General features: G+C 40.8%; 1 long non-coding RNA gene across 1 annotated transcript; it reads right to left on the bottom strand.

The window, feature by feature from the left end:
• Nucleotides 1-373: 373 nt before the first annotated feature.
• LOC119538825 lies at nucleotides 374-6,253 on the bottom strand. The gene is made up of 3 exons (XR_005217652.1): nucleotides 6,137-6,253; nucleotides 2,424-2,717; nucleotides 374-800 (listed from the first exon to the last, which is right to left on the bottom strand). It is a non-coding gene; the product is annotated as an uncharacterized LOC119538825 (long non-coding RNA).
• Nucleotides 6,254-7,078: the final 825 nt, after the last annotated feature.

The raw sequence follows: 7,078 nt of genomic DNA on the forward strand, positions 1-7,078 counted from the left end.
TTCTACACTTAACTTTCTGAGGAGCTGCCAAACTGTCTTCCACATCACCTGTACCATTCCCATAACAGTGAATGAGTGTTCTTATTTCTCCAGTTCCTCTCCAAAACTGGTAAATGACTGCTTTTAAAAGCAATCATTTACTGAGTGTGAAAAGGTATCTCATTTTGTTTTTGATTTGCATTTTCCTCATGGCTTATGATGTTGAGCAATTTTTCATGTGCTGTTGGCCCTTGGTATATATTCTTCAGAATGTATGTGTGTATGTATGTGTGTGTTCCCACCTTTACCACCACTTCCGACTTCATTCCTTCATTTTCTGTTTTTAAGATTTGTTGCTGACAGGGCAGTGCAGGAATGAGACACAGACACAAAGTTAAGAATTAAGGGAGCAGGGGACCCACTGCATCTCGTGCTAAGTGGATGATAATGCACCTGTGCTCCAGCTATTTATTTCAGAAGATAAGGGAGTATATGCTAAGTGTCCTAAGGCATAGGAGAGCCCCCCAGATACCTATGTTTACATCCTGTTGTGTATCAGAAGGAAAAATCTAGGTTTAGGACAATGGTAAACATTGTCGTCATAGTCACAAGACACATATCTTTACAAGGCGTGCCTGCATAGCGTTCCATGAAGGCCTGCAGCTTAGCATTCCAAGCCACCACCCTGGATATGGCTCAGGCAACTTGGAAGACTCAGTTTCCCACATGTCCCCCTTTTTGTTTCTTCATTGCAGACAGGATGGCCCAAGCAGCTTCTTTTTGCTTTAGGTCTGAGAGGGTTTTTCTTGTGCATCTGAGGACTAAACAAAGACAAAGCAAAATTATTAAGATCAGGAGAATACTACCTAAAAACCCACCACCAAGAGATTTAACCCATATAAGGGGATTTAGTAGTTCAAGGCCTTTAGCAATGCCTTGCATAGTTTCGGTTTCAGTAAGAGAATCTAAGTTAGCACTTTGTATATCATTTACTGTTTCCTGCAGTTTTAGAATATACAATGTAAGATTATTATAGTGTCCAAGTAAATGTTTTTAACTTTACTCCAATTAAAAGTGTGTGATTATATTCATGAGGGGTCACACAAAATGTGGATGTATTCCAGTCACATTTTAACTTAAACTGATACTGTAGATTCTCAACTTCTTCTCCTAGAAGGAGAACAGCATTTTCTAGGTCTACAAGGCGAACATCAACTTCTTTATCAATTTGTAATTGCTTGCCCCAAGCCTTGCTTGCACTCTTGTGCCATTTTTGGACAAATTTGGTGGTCTGAATGGATTGATGTAAGGCTTTTCCTGCAACAGCAGCAGTTGTAGCAATGGCTATTATACCTATAATAAAAGCTATTAATAATCCAAGAAATCTTTTTGTTCTTTTATACACCTTTTCTAAAATTTGTAGTAACATATGCATATCAGGTGATGACTCCCAAGGTCTATGCTGTGAAACAGAGCGCCATAGACCCTTTCATCATCTAAGAACTACAACAGTGATGTTGCTAGAATTTAAGGTGTTATTTAAAAAAGTATATAGTGAGCGACTCCAATTGGCCAGACAAGTAATTTCTTTAGTAGTAATGTTAATAGTTAAGTTTCCTACCCAGAACACATAGGGGTCTCTGACACAGGCTTGTATTCCAAAAGTATCTATTTTTGTGAAATTTAAAGTATAATTAATCTTGTCTGTATAATTTCCATTCCATCGGGAAATAGTATGTAAACTAATAGGAAGCTTCCAAAGTGTATCTTGAACATAAGAATGATTTAAAGTAGGACTAGGTGGAGACCAGCCAACACCGTGCCAAATAATAGGATATTTAGCCTGAGCATAGAGAGAATTACTAAGTGTGGAATGGTTGTAGCTATGCACTCTCCATCTTAATTTTTTATGATCTGAGCAATTTGCATTGGTGCAATTCTGAACTGCATACCCCTTAGGGGACCAGTCAGTTACAATTCCATAGGAACCATTCTGCACCAACACTCCACTAGTTGCTCTACAATTACTCCAATGTACCCTCTGCATTTCTGGCAGCCAATACTGTGGGATGTGGCAAATAGGCCATTGGGGGGCATGGTCAGTAATAGTAATATTTTCATTGTAAGTAAAACTATATCCAAATATTGTCATGTTTAGGTATGATTGATAACCATGCCTGCCAAGTTAACTTTAAGCACCAATCAGCTTGTCCTATACATAAGGGCAAGTGTGAAAAAGCCAATGATTGTGAATAATGTTTTCCTTCATCCTCAGGAAGCTGAGGAAGTCACTCATCTATTGAAGGAGGCAACCAAGAACCATTGCTAAAATACACAGTAGGTGAGGGAAGATCCCACTCTACTGGTTGCAGCAATGGAGGATTAGAGATGTAAGCCCAATAAGTGTAATTTCCTGAATGAGCACACGCTGGAGATATACTCACAGCAACAGCAATAAGAGCCAACATTGCTGCAGTCAGGTTAGGACCTGTTACTGGCAGCATGGATTGCTTTACTTGTTTTTCTTCATCCTGACACAGCTTTTTTATCTGACCCCAAGTTGGATGTCGGGCTTCCCTAGTTCGGGGTGTTGACCCAATCACTGTTGTCTTCAGCATCAGACCCTGGAAGTGTATCACTGGAGGCTCAACGTCCCACAGGAATTTTCTTTTCTTTGCTGGGTTCATGGTACAGATTCAGTCGTTGGGCCGGTATCCAAAGTGGTGCTCGTCCGTCACCTGGGGAAACACAGGCATAACCTCTTCCCCATGTTAATAAAGTACCCATTGTCCATTCATTAGTTAATATGTCCTTCCACCATATAGGAAGCACTTTATGGAAATAATGTTTCATTATTTTCTTTTCAGCTGGAAAATGTCGTTCTGCAGCAGTGCCACCCAGTTTTTCATAAAAATTCAGAAAATTTAAAGTAAATAAAGCTTCTGATAATCATTCATGGGGAGTTCCATCATCTCCCCCTTTTTGTTTTGTTAACACAGTTTTTAAAGTATGATGGGCACGCTCAACAATAGCTTGTCCTCGGGGATTATAGGAATACCAGTGGTATGACGAATGCCCCAAGTTGTAGTAAAAGTAACAAATTTTGCAGATGTATAGGCTGGGCCATTATTGGTTTTTAAAGCATGGGGCAAGCCCATAGAGGCAAAACAGGCAAAAATGTGAGTATGAACATGTCAAAATGTTTCACCAGTTTGTGCTATGGCCCAAAGAAAGCCAGAGTACATGTCAATGCTGACATGAACCATGGCTAAACAGCCAAAGGAAGGGATATGAGTAACATCCATTTGCCATAAATCATTGGGGGCTAGACTGCGAGGGTCAACACCAGGGTCCTGCAAAGGTGGAGCAGTAAGGAGTTGACAATTAGGACAAGAAGAAACAATATCTTTAGCTTGTGTTCTAGTAAGGGGAAATCGAGTCATGAGTCCTTGCAAATTAAAATGAGTAAGTGAGTGAAAATTAGAAGCTTCTGAAATAACAGGCAGTAATAATTTAGCCACAGTGGCATTGCCAGCTTCTAAAGGGCCTGGGAGATTGGTATGGGAATGAATATGGGTAATATAAAAAGGAGCTGCATGAGCATGAATAGCTGATTGGAGCTCAAGAAAAAGGCTAAATAAACAAGGAGGCAACTGTTGCTTAATGGATGCTGTTTCAATTTTACTAGCTACATGAACAACATAGGTAGAATCAGATAAAATGTTAACAGCCTCAGGAAAATCTGTTAAGAAGGCTATTACAGCAGCCAGTTCAGCTTTCTGGGCAGAGAAATGAGGAAGATCTAAAACTTTGGACTTAGGCCCAGTATAGGGAGCTCGACCTTTAGATGACCCATCAGTAAAAACAATGGGAGCATTGATTAAAGGCTCGCAAGAAGTATTCTTAGGCAGTATCCATTGTGTACATCAAAGGAACTGGAAAAGATCATTTTTTGGGTAATGATTATCCAGTTGGCCAACATAATCAGCTAGAGCAATTTGCCAAGCTAGATGTTGTTGCAAAATAACTGAGAGTTCTTTAGCAGTTACAGGGAGCACAATTAAATGAACATCAAAACCATTGAGTTGTTTTGCCTTTTTTCTGGCTTGAGCAACTAAAGTAGCTAAGAGATCTAGATAATGGGAAATGGATTTTATGGGAGAATTGGGCAAGAAGATCCATTCTACAAGCTTACTGTTTTGCAAAAGCAAGCCTGTGGGGGATTTGGGAGTGGAAAAGATAAGTAGAGATAAAGGTTGTGTAGGATCAACACGGAATATCTGAGCTTGTTGAACTTTAGTTTCCACTAATTGTAATTCCTTCTCTGAAGCTGAAGTTAAAGATCTAGGGCTGTTTAATTTAGAATCCCCACAAAGAAGAGAAAATAGGTTGGAAAGCTTATAGTTAGCTATACCTACTTTGGGGCCAAGCCAATTAATATCTCCTAGTAATTTTTGTAAATCATTTAAGGTAGTGACAGCATCTCTGTGGAGTTGCACCTTTTGGGGTTGAATTGTAAGTCTATTGATACTAGAACCCAAATACTTTGCACTTTGTCAGTAGTAATATGCAATCCTACATCCTGTAAAGCTTTTTAAACAGTGTAGAACAAAGCTTCTACTTCAGTCTCCTGCGGTGCAGAGCACAAAATATCATCCATATAATGGATTATATAAGCTTTAGGAAAATTTACATAGATTGGCTGTATGGCACAGTCGACATAATATTGACTTATTGTAGGACTATTTAGCATACCTTGTGGTAAATCAGGAAAATGGAGAATGTTAACTGACCTAAGAGGTGTTAATGCTGTCATTCAGCCCATGGGACCTTTACAACCTGGGCTCCCCAGTCCTAGCATGATTCCTGAAAACTGGGCTTTAGTGGTCATCAATATTAAAGACTGTTTTTTTCGATCAGTGGTAAAACCTTCCACTGATACCATTGAGAAGGGGTTTTATTGTTAAGGGACAAAATAGTAAAAGCAAATTTTTGCTTATCTTGATCAGCTAAAAGGATCAAAAAAAACAGTCTTTAATATTGATGACCACTAAAGCCCAGTTTTCAGGAATCATGCTAGGACTGGGGACCCCAGGTTGTAAAGGTCCCATGGGCTGAATGACAGCATTAACACCTCTTAGGTCAGTTAACATTCTCCATTTTCCTGATTTTTTCTTTATTGGGAACACAGAAGAATTCCAAGGACTAAAAGACTCTTCGATATGCTGCAAGGACAATTGTTCTTGAACCAATTCATGTAAAGCCTCTAATTTTTCTTTTGTAAGCAGCCACTGCTCTACCCATACCGGTTTTGTTGTAGTCCATACTAATGGGACAGGTTGGGGAGGCGAATGAACAGCGGCCACCAGTAAAAAAGTTTATATCCTAAACCAAATCGATCACATTTTGGTGAGACTTGTATGGGTGAAGGGGTACCTTGCAAATGTATGCCAAGCCCATGGCTAGGGACATACCCCATATTTGCCATCATGTTGTGGCTTTGAATACTGTACACTCCACTAGGAGAAGGGATATGTACAGTAGCACCCCATTGTTCAAGTAGGTCTCTGCCCCAAAGATTAAGAGGCAGAGCAGCCACATAAGGTTGTAGAGTGGCCTTCTGTCCCTCAGGGCCAAGGCAAGGCAAAATATGAACACTTTGCATAAGTCCCTGAGGGGAGCCTAGTCCCACAACAGTAATTCATGCCTCTTGCAATGGCCAATGTCGGGGCCAATGTTGTTGACTAATAATAGAGACATCTGCACCTGTATCTATAAGCCCAGTAAAGCTATGCCCATGAATTGTAAGAGTGCACATAGGGCGTGGCTCCTGCAGAGCCTCTGTGAGAAAAATTCCTGCCTTGCCTGTGCTACCAAAACTTCTGTTTTCCCGGTTTTTAGAGGAGGAACCAACAGGTACATAAGGTAATAATAAGAGTTGAGCAATTCTGTCGCCTTTATGGGCAGTCCATGGAATAGAAGAAGACATGACCACCTGAATTTCCTCAGTGTAGTCAAAGTCAATGACTCCAGTGTGTACACGAACACATTTAAGATTGAGAGAACTGCATCCAAGCAAAAGACCCACCGTCCCTTTAGGTAAGGGGCCATAATAGCTGGTGGGGACCTTAACAGGATAATTGGGGAGAAGACATACCTCAGCATTGGCAGCGAGGTCCACTGCTGTGCTCCTGCTGTAGCTGGGGAAAGCTCCAAGATGGAGGGCTTGGAGTTGGTGGAGGGACAGCATGCAGATTTTGATGTTGGATTGGGAATGCTCCCTTTCTGCAAGGGGCTGGGAGCCCGCCCTGATTGCCATTTCCTGAAAGGGAGGTGCCGTCCTTATGAAAAGCAGACTGGCACTGGTTAGCCCAGTGTCGACCTTTTTGGCATTTTGGGCACATATCAGGCTGCTTTTGTGAAGATTTATTTTTAGAGCGACTGCATTCTTTTCTGGTGTGACCCATTTTTCCACAGGAAAAGCATTTTCCTGGGAACCGAGAGCCAAGTCTCAAATTAGCCATAGCTTGAGCGATCATTTCTGCTTTATAAACTTCAGTCCCAATATCTTGGCATAAACGAATACAGCCAGTAAGATCAGCTTTACCTTTAAATTGGGCAATGGCTCATTGACAATCTTTATTAGCATTTTCATATGCTAGCAGCTGCAAAATAGTATCGGCAGCCTCTGAACTAGTAATCTGCCGGTGTGTTGCCTCTTGGAGCCGGGCAATGAAATCTGGATATGATTCTTTCAGCCCTTGTAAAACCTTTTGAAAGGATTGTGCAGCTTTACGCTTAGCTTCAATTTTGTTCCAAGCTTGCAAACAACAACGGCGAATCTGCTTGATTGCCTGATCATTATAAACAGACTGATTTTCAACAGTCGAATAAGCTCTTTGGCCCAGTAATTTATCTAAATTTATATTTACTTTCTGTTGCCAATTATGTGCAGCCTGTCGTTCTGCATGCTCAGTCCACCAAGTCCTAAATTGTAGATATTCTCCTGTGCTAAGGACTGTATGGGCTAATGTGGTCCAACCTATGGGAATTAGTTGAGAACCTTCAGCTAAATTTTGCAATATGCCAACTGAAAAAG

This window comes from Choloepus didactylus, chromosome 6 (assembly GCF_015220235.1).
Source record: "Choloepus didactylus isolate mChoDid1 chromosome 6, mChoDid1.pri, whole genome shotgun sequence".
Lineage (NCBI taxonomy): Eukaryota > Metazoa > Chordata > Mammalia > Pilosa > Megalonychidae > Choloepus > Choloepus didactylus.